A 24,460-nucleotide genomic window follows, 5' to 3' on the forward strand; every position below is an offset into this window, starting at 1 on the left:
AGTGGAAAATGGAGAATGAAACTCTTGCGTACGGCAATAAAAGATAGACTCCGTCTGACGTTTTAATCTGTTGTGTTCGCGGCTCTACAAAGCAAAGCACGATATAATAAAAAAAAATCTGACTTTAAATTGTATCTGCAGGTATTTTCCACTTTCTGCATTATAGATTTTTCACTCCACGGCTCCTTAACTTTATATACGGTCTAGCCTTCAGACATATTCCGACAAGAATACAAACAACAAAAAAATCACACTCGTTTTCATTCTAATGTGTTTAATTTTATTTTGTGAAATTATAAAAAATGTACTTTTCTTACCGATTAGTAATACTTCTCTTTAACGATAGAGCTAAAGCTGTTTGAGGTTTTTTCGAAGTGACATAACCGACATGACTTTTTAAGCGACTTCTTTTTATGAAGCGTGCATATAGTAGTCCTGTATTATATTATACGGGTTATCTCTCATCTACATCGACTGTTGTTTGCTTAATAATTTTTACAGTGAATATGCCACTTACCCATATCAAATCACATGATGGTGTGTGACCAATTTAAATCTAAATTTTGAACTGCAAATTGTAAGTCTAACTCTAACCACATTAGGCACTGGAATCACTTAACGCGTTTATTTAAATGTATATTCTTATAGTCGTCTTGTCCACTTTTAGCTTAAAACCGAAAACCTTAATGGCGGCCGTTCACGCTAAGGCTGTAAAAATTCGGCAACGTTCCTAAGATTTCTCACAATGTATCCATTGCTCAGGATTCCTAGACTCTGGGTCAATTCACAGAGGCATCTCATTCAAGTCGCTCTTCGTTAGCCCGCGTTTCCTTTGGTCTAAGTACGGCCTAGTGACGTCACTGATGCAAACTTAGGACTGTGCAGAGCTCAGTGGCTTAGGGGGTTTAATGGTGAGGAAGAAACACCTCAGACCCCACTAGGCTTGGAGTCATGAGTGGGATCAGCTCACACCCGCCAGCTGCATTCGCGAAGTCGTCGTCTCGACTAAGAAGCGCCGCCAATGGTCGTCTTACTGCCGAAAGGCATAAACTCAGTACAGTTTCGCGCAATCACCAGTTGGTAAAAGGGGAAGGCAAGGCGCCCGGCATAACTATGCTCTATCGTCCACCTGCACACAGCCACAGCGAATAGCTATACGCAGACGACCCATTCTCACCGTTACGTTTCGCCATTTCGGAGATGAAAAACTAAAAAAAAAAAGTGAAGCTTGATATGTAAAAAGAATTAAATCTAGGTCCAGCCTGAGATTCATCCATTTGATTAGACTTGGTCAAGCCAAAAAAAAAATACAATGGCTTATTCTGGCGGGATTCCAGAGCAACGTTTTAGTTAACTTCAGGGACTTCGTGTACGCAACCATTCCGCCATGACCAACATCCCTGCGTTCTTTGCTAGTAACCGTACAACATGCATCTCTCACCAACCCAGCAATGATTCAACAAAGGTATCAAACTAGCGGACCAAAAACTGCTGCACCTTCTTCCTGAAAGCGAGCACACGACGTAGTGGGGAAAGGCGGAAGTTCCGAAGGACTCTTACGCATCCGGCAATCTCAGACGAAGGGCTAAATCAAACCTACACTAGAAAAAAATGCGTGCAAAGATCTTTTTTGCTGTACGACACGAAAGGGGTGTAGATGGGCAACGGAGATTGCCATCGGAACAAGCGACTTTGCGTGTTAAAGCGTACATGGTGATTTCGGCGGCTGCAAACATCTGGAACGTAGTTCGGTCGTTTGCCAGCTGTCTGAAGGACCCAAGGGAGTTCTTTCTACCAATGTGTAGAAGATGTTCAGGGCCAGCAGCCGACCCGACAACCGGTCGCCTTTAAATTTGCCAACACTTCCGCTCAGAGAACACAGTAACTGGACAACCCAAGGGTGTCATCATAGTAAGCTCAGTTAATTTCATAAGCTGCTTGGCTCGAACATGAATGATATCGATGCGTGGGCGTGGTTCTGTTATTTTCGCATGATGATAGTAGTTGTAAATTGCAGGCAAGGAAAATCATTATTCTATAGTGTGCAAATGAATTTTTTCAAATTGTCTCTTTGCGTGCGTAAAGACTGTTAAAAAAAAAAAGAGCAGAACTATCCATAGAATACACGTATGAGAAACAGAGCCCTAATTGGAAAACGAAAAGCCATTAAGTATAATTACGCGTGTACATTAAATATGATATACTATGAAAGTGCGCGGTACCTGGGTTATTCCTGAGGTCGGCAGTACGCTAAAGTAGTCCTGTTATAACTGGGTTTGCAATTTATTCTGCGTTTACGCAGTGTATTATATCAAATACAGTAGCTCCACAATCCAAGTAGCAAGCTTAACGCGAATACGTAATGTTATTATTATTAAGAAGCGAGTGCACAGTCAGGTAATTAAACTTGAATAAATAAATTGTTTACATTATTTCAAATTTAGTGGCTCGTATTTGTGGCAATTCTCCATATTTTACCGTCTAGTTTTGCTTTCTTAGCTTTCCTCAAATACAACTACTTGTCGCTAGTGTATCATTGTAGTCATAATAATGTTGTGATATTCATACTCAGCGCGTGTATACAATTTCGCTAAAATAAAAATGTACACATTCGACTTAGAGGGATCCTGTATCTGTCGTCGTTAGGCCTCACAAGGGGCAATATCCGGCTACATCCACTTATGAACAAAAAAGTCCAAGCACTCTTGTTTTTGCACTACAAATACGCACAAAATGATTAAGTCGAAGTTCGAAGTTATCGGTCAGAAATGCTTCTTACATTGAGTTCAGCCCATTGCACTTCCCGCGTGATTCCCATTAGGTACACCTGCTAAAGTTGTACTATCATAGTATTTTAGCTGACCCGTCACTCCTTCGAGATCATCGCGTAATTTCAAAGCTTAGTCTCCAAAGAAGCATCTAGCCCGGAAAGAAACCTACTTAAAGATAGATAAAAACACCAATACGTTTAGAAGGTTCGAAATAATCTGCTGGGGCCAGTTGAATGCAATTGTAGAAAAAAAGATCACTGTTGACAAAAAAAAACAGTTTCGTATACATGGTATGGAAATTGGACAATAAAGCAACTTTCAGGGATCCAATATGTCACAAATTTTTGGCCACTGTTACCCAAAACGCTTCTTCGTTCCATTTGACGTTAGAACCCAAGAGAAGATCTCAGAAATCTTTTAGCATAAGAACGATTCTTGTTAAATACGTCGTTTACACCACGGTATATTTCTGTCGAAGCAAACTTAAAATTTGCTTTCATAGATGCATAAGCGAGCTAACCGAATGCTTCCAGGCTATCGCAAGGGCGACAAGAAGAAAAAGTTTCCGAATGAAAGAATCACCTATCTGTTCTAAATTTGAGTAGAATTGAATGGCTGATCAACATACTGAAGTAGTTTGACAAGAGGACCTTCAGAACGTTTGGCAAATGTCTGCATTAAGTTTAATGTTGAAACATCGAGTGAAACCAACCGCGTGCAATATCACAGACAGAACAGAGAACGATTAATAGAACTTAGTTTTTCAGAAATATGGCAAGTTTTGCGAGAGCAATAGCCGACATTTATCTCCAGGTGAAAATAAACATATCGCAAAGTATAAACCGACGCGTTAATCGAACACTACGCATTTTCCCATATAGCTCTATGGTAGCCAGAGGATATTCCCGAGAGCTTGAAATCGATCGCGTAAACTTATCTCAAAGACAGCTAAAGCTCACGAAGAACTATTCGTGGGTTTCGTTTCTTGCTAACGCAGCAACCTTTGCTAGAAATGCTTTTCTGGCAGTCTTTTTGATCTGCGTCTTTTTTTGATCCTCCGTAGTCTCTTGATCTGAGCTCCTATAATACTCTTTTCTTACCAAAGTTAAAAAAAAAAGCCCCTCAAACGAATATATTTGAGAGATACACATTTCGTTTGCATATCAACGCTAACTTGAATTTTTTTCGTTCGTCAGTACTCGTATACGCAATCCGAAATCATACCCGTATTAAAGCGTATCTATTTTATATAATTAACAAGCAAATGGATAATATGCGTCTCTAGCCAAGAATTGTAGTATTCCACGTTCTTGCATTGTGATAAATAGGGTTAACGATAATGCTTAGGCAAAGATTGCCCTTTCATATCAACAATTAAAGCAAGATTTCTTTGTACATGTATTGTAGGAGATAAAAGTAATCGTCTTGTATAGGCGGGGAGTAAGTGGCTGGCTGTATCGGGTTCGTTCCTGCCAGCCAACAATAAGGGGAGCCAGCCTGCCTAAGTATACGCAATCGTACGTAATAACATGACCCGTATACAGCTACGTTTTGATATACGTCGAAATTATTCAAATCGCCGGTTCTCGCTTCGTCAGCTAAACAATCGAAAATTTTATGGTTTTTTTTTTTCTGACAATTGTGACGTTTGCTTTGACGGGTAGATCCCTGCTTTCCTGGTTATGTTGTCATTATCTGAACGTTCGTCTGGACGATGGCAAATATCTCAAGAACTTTCTATTCTATACCAGATTAGGCGTTATTAGGAAACTTTTTATATTCACTGCGTAGTCACTTTTCTATTATTATTATTATTTATACAGTGTTAGAGTGCTAAGAAGTTCATAACTGTGTGTGGATTTTTATATTACTATGATATAGTCGCTTGTCAAATACAACAGTAATGATTCTAACTAAAGTATCGTTTGTGTGGGAAACGTGTTGAATGAAATTTTACTGTCCCACCCATTGCAGCCTGACGCTTCGAGATGACCAATCCACTAGCGCGTTTACATTTAACCAGTACACCGATAATGGCCGGTCTGTATACGGCACCCGCTTTACCTAGGTTCATTTACTCTATTTTCTGCATACTTAGACAGCAGATCTTCCCGAACCGTTGTGCCTACATTACGTGACCACTCGTTGGTAGACATAGGATATTACGGCCATTTATCGAATGTTCAAAAGTGTCTCGTCAAAAATGCTCGCTTACATACATGCCATTATTTATCTACAGAAATAAAAAAAAAATAAAAACTTCACGTCCAGTTTTTATTTTTTTTTTTATTTCTTCTTCAAACTTTAGGATATTATTATAAACATGTACACCCGCTCCTGATAACGCCTTTATTGAATAGTAGCTATATACAAGTTAAATACATAGTAAAAATAATACACTATGAGGTTACCGTGAATAAATTGCTCGCGGCATACATCTAGCTCCTACACAAAGAATAACCCCGTTGGCCTTTTAAGCATAACTTTTCGTCAGAGGTCTTCTCTGCATTGTTTTAGGCTCCTGCTTACTTTGAAAAGTATGGCAGGTTTTCCATTTTGGCTCACTTGCGTTTTCTACATGACAGTTGTTTGCCTGCGACATTCTTTTGAAGGGCAGCAGTAGAAGTCGGCGCGAGCGGGGAGACAGCCGCCTGTCCCTTCTCTCCGCCTAGGGTGTCTTACTCGAAAGATCAGATTTTATTTCCAGCACTCTGCCACTGCGTCTGTTCTTTCTCACTTTTAGGCATTTTTCCCGTCGCCTACCCGTTCCGAAGCTCGTCAGTCTGCTGATCGTTGGTTTGCTAAATTCCTGGCTTAAAGATCGAAGGGGCGGAGATGAAAAACGGAGCCTGTCATCTTGTCTCTTCTCATCCAAATGCACGAGCAATTGGCACGACTCGAACGAAAACCTTGTATCGTGCTAATTAAAAATAGAGCAACGACGATAACAACGACAGCTGTCATGTGTGTATATACATATATATCAAGAGGAGACGCCGGTTCTGGCTGTTGAGCAGAGCACAATCAGTGGGTCGTTAAAGATGCGTTATAAATCGAAGGTTACCCCAGGGTCACAGCTGGTGTGAACTAATGTCGTGCTGGCCCTCGTTGTAAGAGTTCTTCCTGACCTTATACCTCGTCTTCTGCCTTAAGATCCAGCATAATCAGGCTTAACAGAGCCTACCTCTGTACAAATACTCCGATAGTACCTTTGAGATCGTTAGGAGCATGCACGCCAACATCTAGTCTTCAATTTGTTGGTCAGCTTGAACAAGATGCGTGGTTAACCTGTTGGTATACATTTCATTTGCCTGTCACACTATGGCGCTCAGAACTTTGTACTCGGACCTTACTGAAGGAGGAAGAACATTGTTGCAAGAAGTGGATATGTTATATAGTGTACAACATGCAATAACCTGAATATATTTAAGCTTATTCTCAATTTATACAGAAATATCTAGTCAGGGAATACTTTCCTGGCTGATTCGCCTCTTTCTTCTATATAGATTATATATTAGGTAACAAAGAAAAGACAGCGTTTTTAATTTTGAATAATATTTCCAAGTTCCAGTACTCATAAAATAAGCGACATTTATAGTAATTATTATACTAAGTTTATTAAGAATAGAAAAAATGAGTTAGTAAACCCATTTTTCGCTAAACTTTTTACTCGCATTGATGTACACGAATGTGCGACTAACCAAAGAAACAAGCTAACACAATTATACAAATAGTTTCCAAAAAGCTACCTGACTATTCCTGGAAAGCATGTGTGATTCTATTACACGGTTAACAAGTTATTGGAGCAGCTTCTAAACTTTGCTACCCGCATATTTGATTTACCCAGTTCGGTTTGGAACGCAGTTTCTTTTTTCTCTAGACTATGAAGTGCATCAATTACGTTTTGTCTGGGTTCGATCGCATTAGGTACTGACCCGTTAAAAACATAGGACCTAAAAGTGTCAATCAGTAATCACACACATCACTATTTGTCCTTTAAGAAACGCATACCTGAGGCAATAAGGATTCTGTGTGTGAAACAAGAAAAATAGACCGTATCCGACAGCGCTTGACGGGGCTAGTTTGAGCGCTCTAGACCTAGAAGTTCCCGTGATAGGTTAGTGAGTGACATATTTGCTTGACACATTGTGGCGTAGGCTCAAACTCAGCAACGGACGGACTTCGTTTCGTGGTGAAAGCCAGCCGTCGAATGGAGTGCATAACCGCGATACCGAACGTAAAATTCGAAACATAAAAAGCTGGAAATCTTGATTTGAACGGGCGCCCAACATATTGGTGATGGCGAGCCACGGACCTTATTGTTCGAAAATTAGCTCAGAAGCATTTTTGCAGAGCAAACCGTCAGTTTATGATCCTGAAAATAAAAGGCGTTAACCTCATATGGACTCGGTGAAAATGATATCTATACACATGTATATTATTGTTTGTATGGCACGGAAATAATTTCTGCATGGAATTAAGACGAACAAAAGATGTTCAATAACGTGTTTAGCGCAAAAAAGTTGTGGATCGACATAAAATACCAGATAGCCCACCAACTGAACAAGTTTCGTGAGATCTGAAAAGGGTATAGGTTTTTTGAAAAACGGGTATTTCTTTAATTAGAAAAATGAACGCAGAGCTAGACTTGGTTTAAATCATTGGATTGGGTCAAGAAATTAATGAAAAAACGCCTTCGGTAGAAAAAAAAATTACGTAATTTTATGACAAGGGTAGATATAGTTTGTCTTTGGTGACCCGTGATTCTACGTGAGACTACGAACGGGAAGTTCTTTTCCGGTTTGCTAATAGTCTAGGACTTGCCCCATCATATTGCACCTATTATCCATAAAATACCACGAAGGCACACGGTTCCACACTAGTGGCAAAGCTCCGAAAATTTATCTATCAGTTAGTCGTCTCTATGGGTGCATTTCTCGTTCATCCAGGAGTTTATTCGTTGGCTGACCGGTGGAGAAGAGCCATGGAAAGTTGAAGAGTAGATTTTGATAGGAGACGCCCCTCTTTGAAACATTAGTAGCAGTATAGGTAAAATGAAAAAAAACCGAAGCCAAATTAAAGATGCTAGGGATAATATTTCAACAGGAACAGCTGTTCTAGAAACAGATTGCTCGACGGTACATTTGGCAATACCCTCCGCACAATCGTTAATTGTTTCTCCATTTTCAGTAGCCGGATTGAAGACAACAATGTAAAACGGGGAGAAAATAGACTGAACCGCGTTCAAAACATATGCATAGCAACAACGAAGTTCGCAATCTAGCACTCAGCTGCAAACACGGCGCGTAGCGTAGACACGCAGTACTTGCGGCCTAATCATTGCTATGCTATAAATACTTATACGGAGCTGAGTGGCAATGCCGGACTCTTTATTATACTATATCACGCATCAATATCTCATAGCTTACAACAGATGAGATTTAAACGTGTGGCGCTTTAAGAGGAATGGCGTTAGATCAGTCTCCGAGTCGCTTTGATATAAACGAATTAAGCGAAACAGCTCACTGAGAAGTTTCAGGTCGAAATATATTTGTGTTTGAATTTGATGATTTATAGATTGGCGGCTGCGTTATCTGAGTGGTTCGTCGGGTGCAATGAAAAAAAATTAGAGACCGAATGCACCTTTGAAAGCACCTATTGCCTTATATTTCCTCTTTGACAACATGATCTTAGGCGGAATTCTAAAGCAACTGTCAAAACGAAGTGCACCCATTCATGATCCTGGTTCTTGTCTTCTTTCAGAGAGGAAAACAAGACATCTGCGAGAGGCAGATCCTCTATAGAAACATTACCGATCAAATGGTGAATTCATGCAATAGATGTTACTCTGTTGACCGGCTCAGTTCAAAGCAGGGAGATCGCTTAGTTCGTAAGGTGTTAATAAGGACAGTATTCTTTACATTTTGGAACGTACAACAGAGCACAATAAAGCCTATCAGGCGCTATACAAACAAAATGCGTACTATTTACTGGTCTCTAGATGCAGCCATGACTCTTTTCCTATTATTCGTCCTCTTGACGACATCGAGAGGTTTCCATTATTGCAACGTAATATTTCTGTAGTGGTGATACGGCCAAATGAGCCATTAAGACGTAATTGATACATTCGACGTAAGAGAGGTCCGTTGAAAGCCTCAATTTTATTCATACCTGCAGTCGGATCACGGGTTAAAGTTACGTTCCTTCAATATTTATGCATTAGCGCGCATCTAGTCAGTAAGATAAAAATGATTTTTAAATCTCATTTATTTCCTTGACTATTCCTTAATAGCCGTCCGTTTCCTTGCAGCATCACTACCACTGTTATAGTCGCCTTCCTTCCTTCCATAGCTCTATCCTTTAACTAAATACGTACGTATCTATGTATTTCTGTCAAAGCCACCCATTAAAATATCAACCATGCGGGTCATTTTTATTACTGAGCTTTAGGGGCGACAAATATCGAGAAGTACTCCCTTCCCCGGTTTCGTTTCCGCTTTTCGCAGTAGCTCCATATAGCTATAAGGCTGAAAGACAAGGCTGGTTTTTAATGTGACCACGTGGTTATGAACAAGTGACACGTCTCACAGCCCTGTCGCCAGCCAAGGTTTGCATAGACAGTCACTTAATATGAGCAGGAAGAGCTATATAAACACGCATCCTCGATACTCCCTCTTTTTCTCCAATAGGCCCGCAGGTACTGCTTCGGAGGACTTGTTAGTAAAGCGGGTCCCATGCGGATGGTCAGCCTTTAGCCGACCGCTGTCCTAGGTTACTTGTGTCGAACTTTGTTGTCCTTGAACGTGATCCGATGAGTGAGAAAATGAATGCTAGCATAAATATCTATATGATTTCGTCAACTCTCCAAAAGTGTATTTCTTTTGTATTTATATCGCGTTGTGATCTGATGCATAATGTTGATTAAAAAGTAAAGATCTACAAACGTACAATGGAGCCACAACTTGGTAATTCCATCACAGCTGTAATCTCTATGCTAACCATAATAATATAATAGACAATTATACAGTAAGCTCTTTGAGAGGTGTCCAAGAGTTCATCAGGGGATCGTGACATGGATAAATTTGCTTCCGAATTGCATTGAAGACCTGTGTATTGACTATTGCAGTCACGGCCATTTTATGACAAATTTTTATTATCTGTCATCTTCCCAAATCCTATAGGTTTTCTAAGCAGTCTAAGACTAACAAGTGCTAATAAATTATGGGCAGAAGATTTTATTTTTGGCCCTTTTTGTTTATAAAATTGTTTTTGACATGCATCCTGCGCCAAAAATCTATTTATTTGGACCGTTGTAGTCTTACACCTATGCACGACCCATGTGGTCTGACTACGTGTGCTCTTTTAACAAAAATCGTTGTAATGCACGCCGCATATTCGCCTCCATGTATAAACATAGTTTTAAGTTAGACATTGAAGTAAGATTTAGTTTTATTTAGTATAAATACACAGTATCGTCACTGACGCTATTGCAAGCTTACATTGTTAGGCTTTTGGGAACAACTAATTCCCTCTACGAAAACATAGGTTTAGAAGATTATGGCTGTTGTATTATGTACTCCGCAATTTATACCGATTGTGCTGAGCGGGATTTTCGCATCACAACGACTAAACTTGCATTATATCTAAAAGGTGACTTCAGCAAACTTCACCTCATATAGAATAACCTCAAACGAGCAGGCGGGCGATATGCAGTGTAATAGCGAAGATAGTTTAATTCATAGTTACTAAATAGGTCAAACGTAATCTTTACGTCGAAATGAACATCTTTTAGACAAGCTCTATGCAGGGGAGATGTTTGTCTTCTGAAGACAACAAAGGCTGGAATATGAAAGAGGTATTCCTAATTAGAACGATGCTCGCTGCTGATCAGTGCGTGTGTGTTATTTACTGGATAATTAGCTGTTTTTATCTTTATTGAAATGGGGCTTCTTCTGACCGCACGGACAGCGAATGCATTAACACTCAACCCCGCTTGAAAATCGCACGCTGCTAGGCTCAAAGAAAAAAATAGGCCAAATCACACATTGCGAGTTTTCAGAGTAAAACGACTAGGAACATGGCAGAATGATGCGTGCTGCCATCTAGAACAATTGCGAAATCTCTGTTTTCGGGGCGGTAGTAAACATAATGAAATACGAAAAAAAAACCACTGAGCTGGTTCGATACGTATAGCGGCGCCCATTAAAGCGATGTTGTTCCTGTATACTGCTTAGTTTACGGTTCAATACACAGCTGTAAGGCAACGACGCGTGTCGTTATTCAGCCCATTTTGTAAACCCGTTCGTTGCTAGCTCGTTAGGACTTTTTGTCCTTCTTCATATAAGTAAAATGTATGAATACAACAAGCAAGCTTTCCATTATGTTTCAGGTTTGGGGTTGCGTTCAGGTATCCGTTAGGAGAGTTCCGTGAAATCAAAGATTCCCAATTTTTGTTTGCCGGTTTATCTGTTGTTAAGCTTCTCTGACCGGATGCTGATGAGCAACACAAGAAACGAGGTGCCTTGAGTGAAATGACTTGGCCGGTCTTAATCGTAGGCCCACGGCACCCAGTCATTAGATCCGTGGAGGCTGTAGAGATTCAGTTAGCGGTTTAGATGACGGCGTGTCATGGCAGAAAGCGGTAGCGAACTCCTAAATTTAACCTCTTCTGAAAGCGGAAACAGGGCTTTCTAAAAATCATCGACTCAAATACCACGCTTTATATTTACTACCGATAAAAATGAATCTCGCTATTGTTATGTCACCATCATTGATAACGCATCTGCATTAATACAACACTGGCAACTTTTTGTTGCATTTTATGAGAAGCAATTACCTTAAGCAATTTTCGAGTGTCTAACTTGTAAACAACTTCATTATGCAGCTCACTGTGTCGCATCATCGCAAAAGCTTCCTCTTCCCTATTCCTTCTAATGCCTAACGCTTGACCTATTCTCGAACATGTTTCTGATAAGAGACAAGTTCCCAAAGTCAACACTGAATAAGTAGCAAAACAAAGCTCAAAATTAGACAAGCCAATGGCAGACATATAGCTATGTGGCATCTGTGTGTAATGGCTGGGATGAATAGGCGTTGTTTCATGCAAATAAGGACACAGCCAATATTATGTATGCGTTGAGCTATCTAAACTAGTTGACGAGCCTCGTGGTATGGTACGACAATCAAACTAATCACGATAAATGAGCCTTTTCAAATCCGATAACTTAACTTTAACCATTTAGTTAGCAATGCAGATATATAACTTACTACTTGTTTCTAGAGTTTCGGACTTGCAACAGTCAAATGGAGAGTAAATGAGCTATATACGATTGATAGCGATCATTCGTCACTGAAATAACCTTAATTTTAATTGGGCAGTTTTGAGGTAAGACATTTAGCGAGTCGCATTTACGTTTCGTGTACTTAGGTTCATTTCGGGTATAGGCTGGATACCTTATAACTGTGATAATTACGGTTAGAGTTACCTGATCACCTTAGTAATTATGCAGAAAAGCTGACTGCACAATCAATCAGCTGAGGCCCCGTCGATCCGTGGAAGGAACATTTGTGCAGGTTTGAGACTTAGGTCAATAACAGCCTACGCGACTATTTCCTTGCAGAGCTCCATCAACAAGTCGCGATAGAGATGTTGAACATTTCCAATGATTTATGTAATGTACGTTTAACATATAATGAGTTTCCTCCTACTAGAACCGCATGTCGACAATGTGAAGAATGTCTTCAAGGACTATATATCTCTAGTTTGTCTCAGGTACATATTTAGTTCCTCTGAACACTCGAAGGCCCAGCAGTTTGTGAAGGTGTCACCAAAGGCAGGCTGTCGGTAATTTCATTGTTATTACTATGCAGAACGAGACGATTTGTCTAAAAATAATTTATTTACAAGCGTCGTCTATTTACATAGTATATTGTTGTTAATACGATGCCCGCCGTCTTAACAATAAACACAACAACAACGAGCAACTAGCTAATGGTATATTATGCACGTTAACGAATTGATTGCTACATCATAGAAAGCTACCTTGTTTACCGCTTGTAAACATTGATTGAAGAAACACTATATAATTTTGCGGACAATTAATACCGCCATTACTTCATTCGATACATATTGACTACTGAATGAATTCACGCAATTGAGAGCGTAAATCAATAGAGAACTATTGATTTATACCTGTAGTGACGACTCCAACGGGAGCGAAAGGCGAATAATATATGACAGAAACAGTAAAATTGACGCAGAACGTCTCGACTCTAATTATCGGTGCCAGGAACGAGCAACCTTATTAACTAAACCTAGTTGGTTTCGTCTTTTGGTTTGCGTTTAGGTTAGGTAGGTGAAATATAGTGATGTTTAGGCCAGTTGACGAGGCCGCCGCGTCGATCTCTAATACTGGATAGTATTTGTTTGGTTCGATAAGTTTGTATACGAGTTAATATATCGATTTTTACTGCGCTACATAGTCCTGTTGATCAGTTTCGACGGCGCACAATCACATTCTCATATGATGCCTAAATAATGTCGAGAAACGTACATGGCCGCAAACAGGCTCACCTGTGATATGCGAACGTCGTCGTTTTTCTTCGTTTCGCATAGGTGGCTTTCGATGATATTGGAATACAAACCGGTAAATGATACCTGGCTACGGCAAAAGAATACCTGAACAGTTGGATGTGGTTGTACATACCACAAGTACAGCATCATAATTAAAAAAAAACGTTAGAGACTGGCTTATGTCACTATTTCTAGACGTAAAACTTTGTGGCTTGAGCATTGCGATATTACGGATATGACGTTTGCAAACGTTACTGTTGTGATGAACGCCGAAGGGCCCAGGTATTTTTTTTTGTTAACACTGCCGCATTGCATATTTCTGTTACCCGCAGGAAGTACTCGAGAACTAGTTTTAAATTGAACTTACCGCACTTGGTGCGAAGCCAGTAAATCTATAATCCTATACAGTGTCTAAAATCTCCGAACACTACAGGCGTATCAAGCGTCAAATACGTCATTTCAATAATCGTTAAAAACGTCACTCTTAGCTGGATTATATGCAAACAACTTACGCGCCCTACCGATAAAAGATAAGGCCGATCACTTATATATATGGGCTATATGTGCATGGATGTGGGAAGTAGTTGACTCAACTGGAGTAAGTTATTCGTCAGGGTCTACTAACTTCACCCTTCGACGAGGCGTTATTCGAAGCGGACTTTAAAGTTCACAACACCTGCGCAACGCAGCCGTTCAACATAATGCCTGCTTAGTCTAGCATCGGGCCTTTCATCATCAGACATTTTCTATAGGCAAGTTACCCATATATGTAGTTGTGCATAACCAGTCGAAGCCTATGTCCCATACCGTTGATGAAATAAAAATACTCTATTATAAGGAGGAGACTTCATCTGGTCTGTCCTTAGAGGTTGTTCACGAACAAACGCTGAGAGCGCTTACGGCAAAGAGCCGCTCTCAAATTGCCTTTTCTGGCCCCGCTCTCTACAGGCTTGGTCCTCGCTAGCGATAACGATGTTGACAGAGGCATGCACTCTTCGGCCTGACCTGACCCAATGGCCGGTATTAGCGCTGTCATCATCACAAGATCCTATCGCGGCGACGCAGAAACATGTCGTCATTCTCTTACATACTAACTATTGCCGCTAGTCCTGACCAGAACTGGCCTAGCAGCTAACACGCCAGCAGTAAAAGCGCCGCACAAAATAATAATCCACTTACTGACGCGAACTAACGCCGAACCCATCGCTCCTCTTGAATAATGGTGGTGTTGATAAAAATAATAATGCCAATCATTTGCACATATATTAGTTATATTTCTGCGGTGCGTGCCGAAAACACAACAAATTGTTCAAAGTACACGTCCATACGAAGGGTATACCTGCGTCTATGTGCAAGCTCTGAACACTGCACTAAGCTCGAGCGGAACGCTTTCTAAACTATAGTTTTCTATTATATCTGAAGAAAATAATGAAGCTGCAAAACGACAACAATAACATTGCAAAAATGACAATTGACAAAAGACAGATTCGTGATAGCTTCAACAGCAGCGCAAACAGACCGGGTAGTATGGTGCAATAGGGGATGATGTATTAATTTCCGGTGTCAACCAGTACTTGTGCTAAACGGGTCGTTCAGACAAATGACAATGATTTTACCTGAGCGGTTACGGATTGGAGCGACAGTCCTCTCGTACTACTCCTGTCTGTAGCGTAAATTAGATTTAAATAACAGCAACTTTTAGCTAATAACTAGTTATACAAAATGTCTTCCTTCGACGATCATAGCTAAAGTTTACTTTGCGTGTTCCTTGAATGAATGCACGAGTGTACCTGCGAATGTACGGTAAGTGCTATCCTGGTAGATGCCTGTTATATAAATCGGTCGATAATAACGATCTGAACCATGGACTTGTTTAGCGAACCAATTCGGTAGGAAGGCATACACAGACTGTCTATCTTGATACGTCTAAGATATACACATAAATACACAGTGCGTAGTCGTTATCACAAGCAAATTATCCTACTTTAGACCTGCTGGGAACATGCTACGACACAACACCTTCTACTAGATGCCTACTATTCTGTCTGGTGAGATTTATCGTGTTTCACGGATTACGCCTAATGATAATAGTTAACGTATACTAATATCGTTTCCTCGTTTTCACGCATCTCTCTTGACTCACGCATGTCCACATTCTCTACAGCCGGCTTTAGCGAACGGGTTCGCTTCATAGCGGAGCTTCGACTCTTCTTCTTCTTCTTCTTCTTCCCAATTTCCCTGCCTACACCAGCTTCGCTTTGTGTATTCCAGAGAAGAAAATAGAAGTTATCGAAACATCCGTTGAGTCGACGCGTTGCACCAAGACTTCAGCGAATTATGCCCAACAAGCGAAGAAGCTAGATTGTGCCTTGCTCACTACACACTCATTAATAAGAATTATGCTGGGCGAGACAGCGACCGTTGGTTGCCACTTTTGCTTGTCTCATTGTCTGGTGTACTAGTCACTGAAGCCCCGCGGGAGGGAAAGGCAAGAACTTGGTATCTGTAGCAGCACGGCTGTCCTAGGAAAACGAAAGGAAAGCAACGATACAGGGAAATGGGGTGTCGCGACGGCAGCAACGATGACAGCAATAGAGATTCCCTCAGGTAGACGGCACTGGCAGTCCTTGGGGAGAAAGGGTGGATAAACACTTTACGATGATACTATAGCATACGACATACAAAGACATCCTTAGGTAGCAGACTCATGGGGGATGAAGCTTTCTTCGCTTTTGCCCCAGTGGAAAGAGAGAATGCTAGCGCTTTTCAGTAGAAGAAGCCAAGCAAAACCTGTCGTTGCCATTTTTGCTCTCCCATTTACGCTCTAAACCCTCACCAAATGTGTAAAAAGGCCGCACTCATTTCTTCTTAGTACCTTCCTTCCTTAAACGGCTATAAACTCCCAACTATTATTTGTTGTAGCGCCTATATAATCGCACTATGTCACCGGTCTGCTGGTCTAGCAAACATTGGTTCCTTCTGCCTATATCCATGTATGTATAAATGTTTGCAGTTACAAACGTACATTGGACCCGACGCCCAGTTTTAGAGAGCAGTTGCCATCAACCAGGCTAACACACCGATCGTGTTAACAAACGGGGGAAACCATCCTAAATGTTCTTGAGGAAACATGGAAAAACCAAAGGAAACACTAGAATTTGCATCAACAGACGGGTATAAGCGGACAGAGGAGCGAACGAGCTTGTGCCATCCGACCTCTTTCCTTTGCTCAAACACCAAATCCATTTACCGCTACCCAACAATGCCGTTTGTTGACAGTGAAGACAGAGAGAACTACGCAAGAAATAACGGCATCGGCAGCAACCGTTAGGACACTCCTTACCGTTTGTGCCCATTGTTGATTCTAACCAGATCATCGTCTAATTAGCTGCTTCGCACTCAAACCTCGCGAGCTATGCGTCCGGTAGTCCGAGAGGAGACCACCAGCAGATTCTTATTCTATAGCCACGGCTTTCAATAACAAAGTGAGTGCCTGCTGACACAAAATACGATACGACAGAGAGAAAATAGTAGCATTTGTGGATTCGAACCAGAAAAGTTCTCGGCGGTGAAGTGAGCGGTCTTTTCTCGATAGCAGTACCAATCGAGACTAAAAAGCTGCGTGCTCCATTGGGAAGTCATAGTTAATATTAGCTTGTCTCTCGCGCGCCGGCAGCGGCTGTACAGGTGGCGTGAGTAACTACTGCCGTCGACAGCCTGAACCGCTGCCTATACTCTTGCTGCTGCTATTGCCTTCTGGTCCAGCCGGCCATTATCTGAAGCAGTGCAGCTTAAAGCTCTGTGTCTTGAATGTATTGTCTAGCAACGCTGTCAGCTGCGTTGTTGTCACAGCCGCTACGAGGGTCTTCTGCTGACGAGAGGGACAGTGAGCGGGAGATGGCGGCTCGTGCTAGCTTGCAGCGCCGCACTGCACGGTAATAAATGTTAAGCCGGAAATTAACAGCAACACATACAAAAAGTTATCCTTTATTACTTAACAGGGGATTAATGGAAAGTTTAACTTCTACAACCGTCTTATTTGCCCTCACCCGTGTATGTGCGCGCGGGTGTCTACGTTAGCATCGTTGTTATTGGCGCTGTTATTAGTAAGTGTTGCTTACTGTTGAAGCTAATATACTTGCAACTGATGTTGCTGCTGTTGTTGTCGCTTTTGGCGATGGCCGGAGGTTGGTGATAGTATTGAAGCCACTATTTTTACACCTCAGAGGCGAGTGACAGCCTTCATCAAAAGAGAGCGCTGTGCCAATGAGTCATCAAGTGATTGAGATAAAGGTGACAAACAAAATACGACCGTAAGGCAAATCCACCAGAAAAATGGTATAGAAGATAAGCTCCAGAGAAAGAATAAGCGAGAGATAGAGACGGGGAGGAACGAAGAGAGAGAGAGGGAGTTTAGACGAAGTAAAAATGAAAAATGATCATACTCCTCGTTCCCATTAGCGTGCCATCTGCACTCTATGCAGGATTCTGATTTCCAGACAATACATTGATGACATCAGAGTGACTCAATATTAGACAAAAAGGGAGAAAAGTAGGGTCAAAATAATCCTTTCCCAATCAGGACCAACTACGGCTCAATTATAGTACGCAGAAATAGACCAATGTTTCATGAACAATTGCAGCCTAGATACGTGCACAAGCAACTGTGGCTCAGGATATAGGAAAAAACGTTTCATTCTTTCAATTCGATCGATATTCATTGCTCTATGGCTGTCGTTGTACTGTCGTAAAATTATACGTAGCTCCGGATCTGTCTTTCCATTCGCCGAAAATAACGATGTCGGTTCCTGCAGAAATGATGTTCTCGGATTAAGTTCTACGGCACGCTCACAAGCACAGGCCTACATACTGCGCTGAGATTACTAACACGGCAGTCATGCGGGAGAACATTTTTTATGGCAATATGTTATATATATATATTTATACAACACATAGTCTTTAAGTGTAACCTCATCCTAGAAATACCGTCCCATATCGTATTTTGCTTGTCTGATTTCTGACTTCATATTCTGTCGTCATATTTAAACTTTCGGAAATGTTTTTAAAAAGCGTGAATAAGGGAACTGTCTCCATAAACATTCGTCTGATATATACTACCTCTCATCAACAACTGGTTATTTTTATGGCATACCACTGTTCGACGCCCACGGCGGTACATTTAAAAAAACTTCATGTTGCTTCATTGCAACCGATTGCGCCGTACAGAGGGAGGTCAAAACTGGCAGTTTTCGGGCGATCGTGCCACGTTTACATAACTATCAGAAGTCAGTGGATTTAAGGTACAAACCACTGAACCGTCCATAATCACACGAAACAAACTAAGGACGGAACTTCTTAACCTAACTAAGTTATTCCTTAAATTGATCACTGCTCGAAACTAGGCACACCCTTGAATGAACGTTAGCTGTGCCAGGCTATGGGATTGTCGTCTGCGACTAACGGCAACAATGATTAACCAACCGTATGCTGTTCATTACTTTTACAGATTTATGTTAAGTAATATTTAGTCTCCAAATGTTCGGACGTTAGTTTAACGGTGCAAATTTCTAATTTTAGATTTCTAAGCTCTAAAAGTTCGAGGCTTTTAAAGCTTTAGGTTCGATGGTTGATGAACTCCACTTCTCCACGAAAACAATTTTTCTTCGATAACGCGGGCTTAGATTCCACAAGGACGTTACAGATCGCGCCAGCACTCATATAGATCTGCTAATAACGACACTATATATACAAGAGTTGTTAGATTGCGCCGATGGCGGATAACCCTACGAAAAATTGTCAATCTTCATTGATTTACTTGAGTTCGTATCCTTCAATACGGTTGAGCCTTGAGCTATATCAAAACCTGTGTAGCACTAACCTTGGGACTCTGTATGCTGAACATGTAGCTTTTTACTTTATGGCCGACATTCAATTTGATAGGGTCTGGTCGCTGTGAGCACTGTCTGAAGCGTTATAGTTCGAACTGGCAAGCTTACAAGAGCCGAACTATGTAAAAACTACATACCGTTCCGAAATTTTCACATGAACCAACATTTTTTCCGTGCATCACGATAAAAACCAATGGAACCCCTATTTTTTTTTTGCATGGAAAGTGGCCTGGAACAAGGAAGGATTCATTCACATACCTAAAGTACCATCGTAAATCCACATCTGTGTTTTGATTATATATATCAAATATATTAACTGTTCCCATATTTCAATACACAGTTTCTTTGCAGGGGAACATTGTGCCCCCCACTAAATTCACTAATTACTTTAATTAGGCTGCTTAGTTCCGAAACTATCGAGATGACATGATCGTTTACGCCGTATACGTTGCGATGTCTAGTGGAGAGGGTTAACATAATCTTCAAATTGACTTGATTGTTCTAAGATAAACTCTAAATGATTCCCTAATAGCACACAATGGTTTCTTAATGACGGTCTCCAAATGGCCTTTTAGTGAAGCCAAGAAGTGCTAGGTCAAAAAACCTACAGCACACGATAGTAAAACTCGCGTTGCTCGCTTAACCTGTGGCTGTCTGCTATACAAACTCGAGTCGGTGCACTGAGATATGCCTAACTCCCCAGCGCTTTATAGCCTGTAAGCATAAAGTAATGAGTTACTACTACACAAGCTGCCATTGAATAAATAGGAAAAAATTAGTGAACAATTGAGCAAAGTAATGAATCTCTAGAGCTATGTGTTGGCCGAATCCGTGACATTGCTTATTTATTTGGCAGAAATAGAAATAAAGGTAACAAAAATATACGTTTATATTCGAATCGTAATTGAGCCAAAGTACCCTGTTCTCACTAGATGATTCGAAGTATTAGGAGAACTAGGCACAGGGAAAAAAAATCAGATGCAAAGCATGCTTTGCCTAGCATGTATGAGTGAGAGGAGCCTGTTTCTAATAAAGGATCGTTACAATGGTCGTTACGTAATAATCTGTGTGTGCTCAATTCTTCTTGTTAGACTTTTGGAAAAGCGTTTGCCCGTTTCCGTGCCGTCCCTTCCCAGTGTCTGTTCGCCTCTGTACACCGTTCTAAAGCGGGTTTTTTTCTCATACGCCTGTCTCAACTAAGTTGTGTAATAAACTAAATTTCATCTCGAGCTTAAACTCCACAAACGAGTGTGCCTGGTTAAAAGACAAAAAGTGCACTTCCGATATCTACGACATTTCGGTTTTTGCAAACATCAAAAAGCTACTGAAAGAAATCGAGATATTTCTGGATGATTACATTTTCTGGTAGTAATGGCATCTCTAAACAGGCGGATGAATCATGTTCCGATCAGCAACTTCGTGCCGGTAGAAACAATCTTAAGGCGCCTTTGTAGGAAAACATTAACTCATGAACTGACCAAAAAGATGCGTCGCCGTCACGTAACAACCTTAAAGCTTTACTGAAAATTTAGAAACCTAGGCGCTCTACAAATTGAGTAAAGCACTGAAGATACTGAGACGTCTTACGCTCTGCCATTGTCTGTGAGCACCTCACCCTGGCATCGAGCCTTATAAGACTACAGTCATAGGATTCCAGGATTTGTTCGGGTGAGGAGAAATGGTGGCAGACTTACCTTAGCCCAAGCTTGACTAAAATCTCCATAGGAAAGCGACCATGGTTCGCGTTTAGAGGGACTCGTGCAGTGCGGGGGCTTGAGAAAGGCACAATTTTAACAAGTTTATGTGATCGCGTCGTGTCGAGTCAATAATGGACAAGGCAAGACAGTGATTTCTACGAAAAGTCAGGCCACACATAGTAAATAGGTCGCTAGTTCCAGTGGGAAGGTCCTCCACATTTATATTCACCAGAGATCGCGCCAACGGATTACATGTTTGTCGGATCACTCGCAAATGAAAGTCCTACTAAGGCACTAGACAACGAAGGTCTTAAAAACCGGCTGAATAAATATCTTATTGGACAGATACGAAAAGTAAAATATATTTTTATATATCAATTTTTTTATTAATTCGAATTAGAACTCGTTAGGTAAAAAGGACTCTTAATTTCTGAGTAACTTAATCGTTATATATAACAAAGCTCTGCAAATAGAGCCATTATATTGGTAAAAGGCTAACAAGATGTGCCATGTATGAACCGTATACAAAATTCAGTAATCATAAGATATCGAATTGAGTTTGCAGATGTAACGTCCAGTGGACCAAGCTCTATCCAAAACACGTGAAATGATGGACACACACGTTAGCGAAAACTGCCGAAAATTACATGCACTCTTGTCCATATTACTTAGCCCTTGACGTTAGCTTTTCATTACGACCTTAAGGGAAGTATGGGCATAGGCTTTGTAACCGAATCTGGAGTGTAGCCTGTTTAATGGGCACGATCTGATTTTTTCTTTGCTCATAATCTATTATATAGACAGTATACAACGGCGAAAACTGAATATATCCTATCCTCAACAAACTCAAACATGTCGGAGGCGCAGTGATACAGTGATTTATAGTGAGGAACGAATACAGCAATATCGGGTAATTCGTATTGAATTTTTATTTGAAAATACTTAGGCTTGACTTAGTTTATATGCTAAAAACTATGGCCATGCCTGATTTAAAATGCTGGTTGCTGCTCCCCAATACGATGCGTACTGTGTATGACTCGCCAAAATTACAAGGATAATACACTCATTCGTTTGCACCGACATCAGGTAGATACATCTGATTACCCGCCCCATTACTTCAATCAGGTGTAGCATGGCTTAACGTTAATGCAGATACATGCGTGCTAAGACATAGAATGGTTAAACGGTAAACGTTTTGTTAATGATAATAACTGAAATGCCACAAACAGTTTAAACATGTCGCAATCAATTATAATTTGTCAGTGACTTGATGCAAAACTTATTTGCATCGCTACTGTTTACCAGTAGGGCTCTAGGCTAACCCCTATTGTAGGTGCCGGACCTAAAGGCATGGCCGTACCCCTCTTATGCACATGATTTCAAGCCGCTTTTAACATTGGTCATCCATCGTCAATCTAAGATAATCTTGTTTGGAATCGAAAGAAAAATCCTTTTGTTTGATCAAAGCGCATACGTCTTCGTCTGCAAAAGCAAGCCTTGCTAATTGATAGTCCCCACGAAGAACTTTACAATTCCCCTGGATGCGGAAAGAGTAAGCAGTTATTTGGTCAGACGCTTTTAAGCATCTCCCGACTAAAAGTTTTTCAAGTTGCTCCCTAGTGAGTACACTAAATTGTTGAAGAAAGCCCCCTTGCTTCCTCCTCTCAGCACAGCTTGCCCCTTACATAGCCTTGCCCGTGGCCCACAGCAAAGGTCGGCACGAATATTCGGCACAATGATGGTCGTGCCACCGAAAGATTTTCCTTGTTGTGGGTACAGTCGCGTTGTTTCATAATTTCATATCATTCCGCGACCACTATTGCCGACGTCCCGCTCCGCAAGCTAAGTATAAAAAGCTAAGTACGAGGTAGACGCAGTAGCAAAACGAGGTTCAAGTCTAGAGCAATCTAACTGAGTAATGTCGCTTCAGGCTAGGAACTGTTCGCTGCTATCCACTTTGCTCGCACATTTTACTTCCTTTTTCTCTTGGAGCGCTCCGAGTACGTACCTCTTGCCTCTGTATAAGTATACCTGCCCATGTTTTTTTCTCTCTGTCTCTTTTCCCGAAGAATGTAAAGGGGCCTTGATGGCCAGACGGAGAGCGCGCTACCCTACATTCACTGCATCTAAAGAAACATCCAATACTGGAAACTATAGAGGAAGCACAGAGTTCGTCATGGACTTTATTGCAAAGTTCTTGTGTTTTTGGTACACTTCCGTTCATCCCCTTTCCACTCATCCATCCTTACCTAGCTCTTCCTTCAAGGAACTTTCGAGCCTGAATTCTCCTCGTTCTGACACCTTTAAATACATGCCTTTTTTGTGCTTTTTTTTTTCTATGTCTTCCTTTCTGTCATTTTCGTTCCGCCTTTCCCTAACAATTGTGTCCCGTCTAGCGTGGCCTGCGCCGTAATTTCACTTTTTACATTTCTATGCCTTGCCTCCCTTGCATTTCCTTTCTGTGCTCTGCTTTTGTCCTGTTTCTCTCACTTTAGTTGGACATTCCCTCTATTCGGTTAAGGCGTACCATTTTCCCTAGAATTAACAGAAATAGCTTTCCTTGATTTACAAAGTTCAGGGTTTCTCGGACGGGTACCACGTCATGGGTAAAAAGCCTACGTAATCTTCTCTTTCGCTTTTCGTCTGGTTGGCTCTTTTCTATCGACCTCCACCTTTCTGTTTTTCTCTGCTCATTTCTCCCGTTCTTTATGTGTCCTTCGTTGTCTCTCCTTTTTGTCTCACCCGGTTCATTCACTTTGGCTGGTCAGTGTCTTTTATTGTCGTTTCCTTCATTCCGCTCGATTAGAACAGCTAACCACCTTCCCTTCATTCTGCTTCAGATCTTTATCATTTTTATCCTTTTTCTAGCCTAGTATCCTCGTTATGTTCTTTCACTGTCACTTATTCTACGCACGCCAACTTCTCCTGTTTAATTTCTCCTTTCTGACCCAGCCATATCTCCTGGTCCCTCTCTCCGTCATTCGTTAATATTTCTATCACCTTGTTCTCATCTGTTTTTCTCTAGCTCTTCCTTTATCTGCTCCCTGTATCTTCCATTTTTCCCTTGATCTTCGCTGGTGGCCCCCTCTCCTACGCTCTTTTTTTTGCCTTTCTTCCGTTACTGTTAGAAGTGAGGTGGTATCTCACAAAAATGAAAACCGCTATAATTGACATCTCAGGATTAACGTAACTATCCGCGTGCTGCTACTACTAGTGCTGATACCATCAGAAGAGCTGGTTTTGCAGACGCCAGTTCACAGTCGAACCATTTTCAGCGCCGTAAGCAGGCTTGGTTTCTACTACTCTTAAGGCGCATCCCTACCCCGTCCAAAAAATTGTTTTTCTTTTTCCTATTTGTCCTTGTGATTGCTTCTCTTCGGCGGCACCCTTTAAACACTTTAATACTAAAGGTTACTTCAACTCGCTATTCTTTCTGAGCACATGTTACTGAAGAATCTCAAACTCTAACAGACGACTACAGTCCGAAAGAAGGAACTTTGAAATGAGGTCTGAGGTAGCTACTTCATCGGT

The 24,460-nt window shown here is 41.1% G+C and overlaps 1 protein-coding gene across 15 annotated transcripts in view; it reads right to left on the reverse strand.

Moving 5' to 3' along the window:
* LOC111249512 (uncharacterized) overlaps positions 1-24,460 on the reverse strand; it is a 202,180-nt gene that overhangs the window by 136,051 nt on the left and 41,669 nt on the right. For 3 of the 15 annotated variants that reach the window (XR_015319236.1, XR_015319241.1, XR_015319231.1), the window contains exon 2: positions 9,178-11,439. The exons of 5 other annotated variants lie outside the window; for them this stretch is intronic. The gene's annotated coding sequence lies outside the window, so the exon portion shown is untranslated. 7 more of the 15 variants (XR_015319234.1, XR_015319235.1, XR_015319244.1 and 4 more) reach the window with 6 other exon arrangements.

The sequence above is a fragment of the Varroa destructor genome, unplaced genomic scaffold, assembly GCF_002443255.2.
Source record: "Varroa destructor unplaced genomic scaffold, Vdes_3.0 BEIS01000001.1, whole genome shotgun sequence".
Taxonomy (NCBI): Eukaryota; Metazoa; Arthropoda; class Arachnida; order Mesostigmata; family Varroidae; genus Varroa; species Varroa destructor.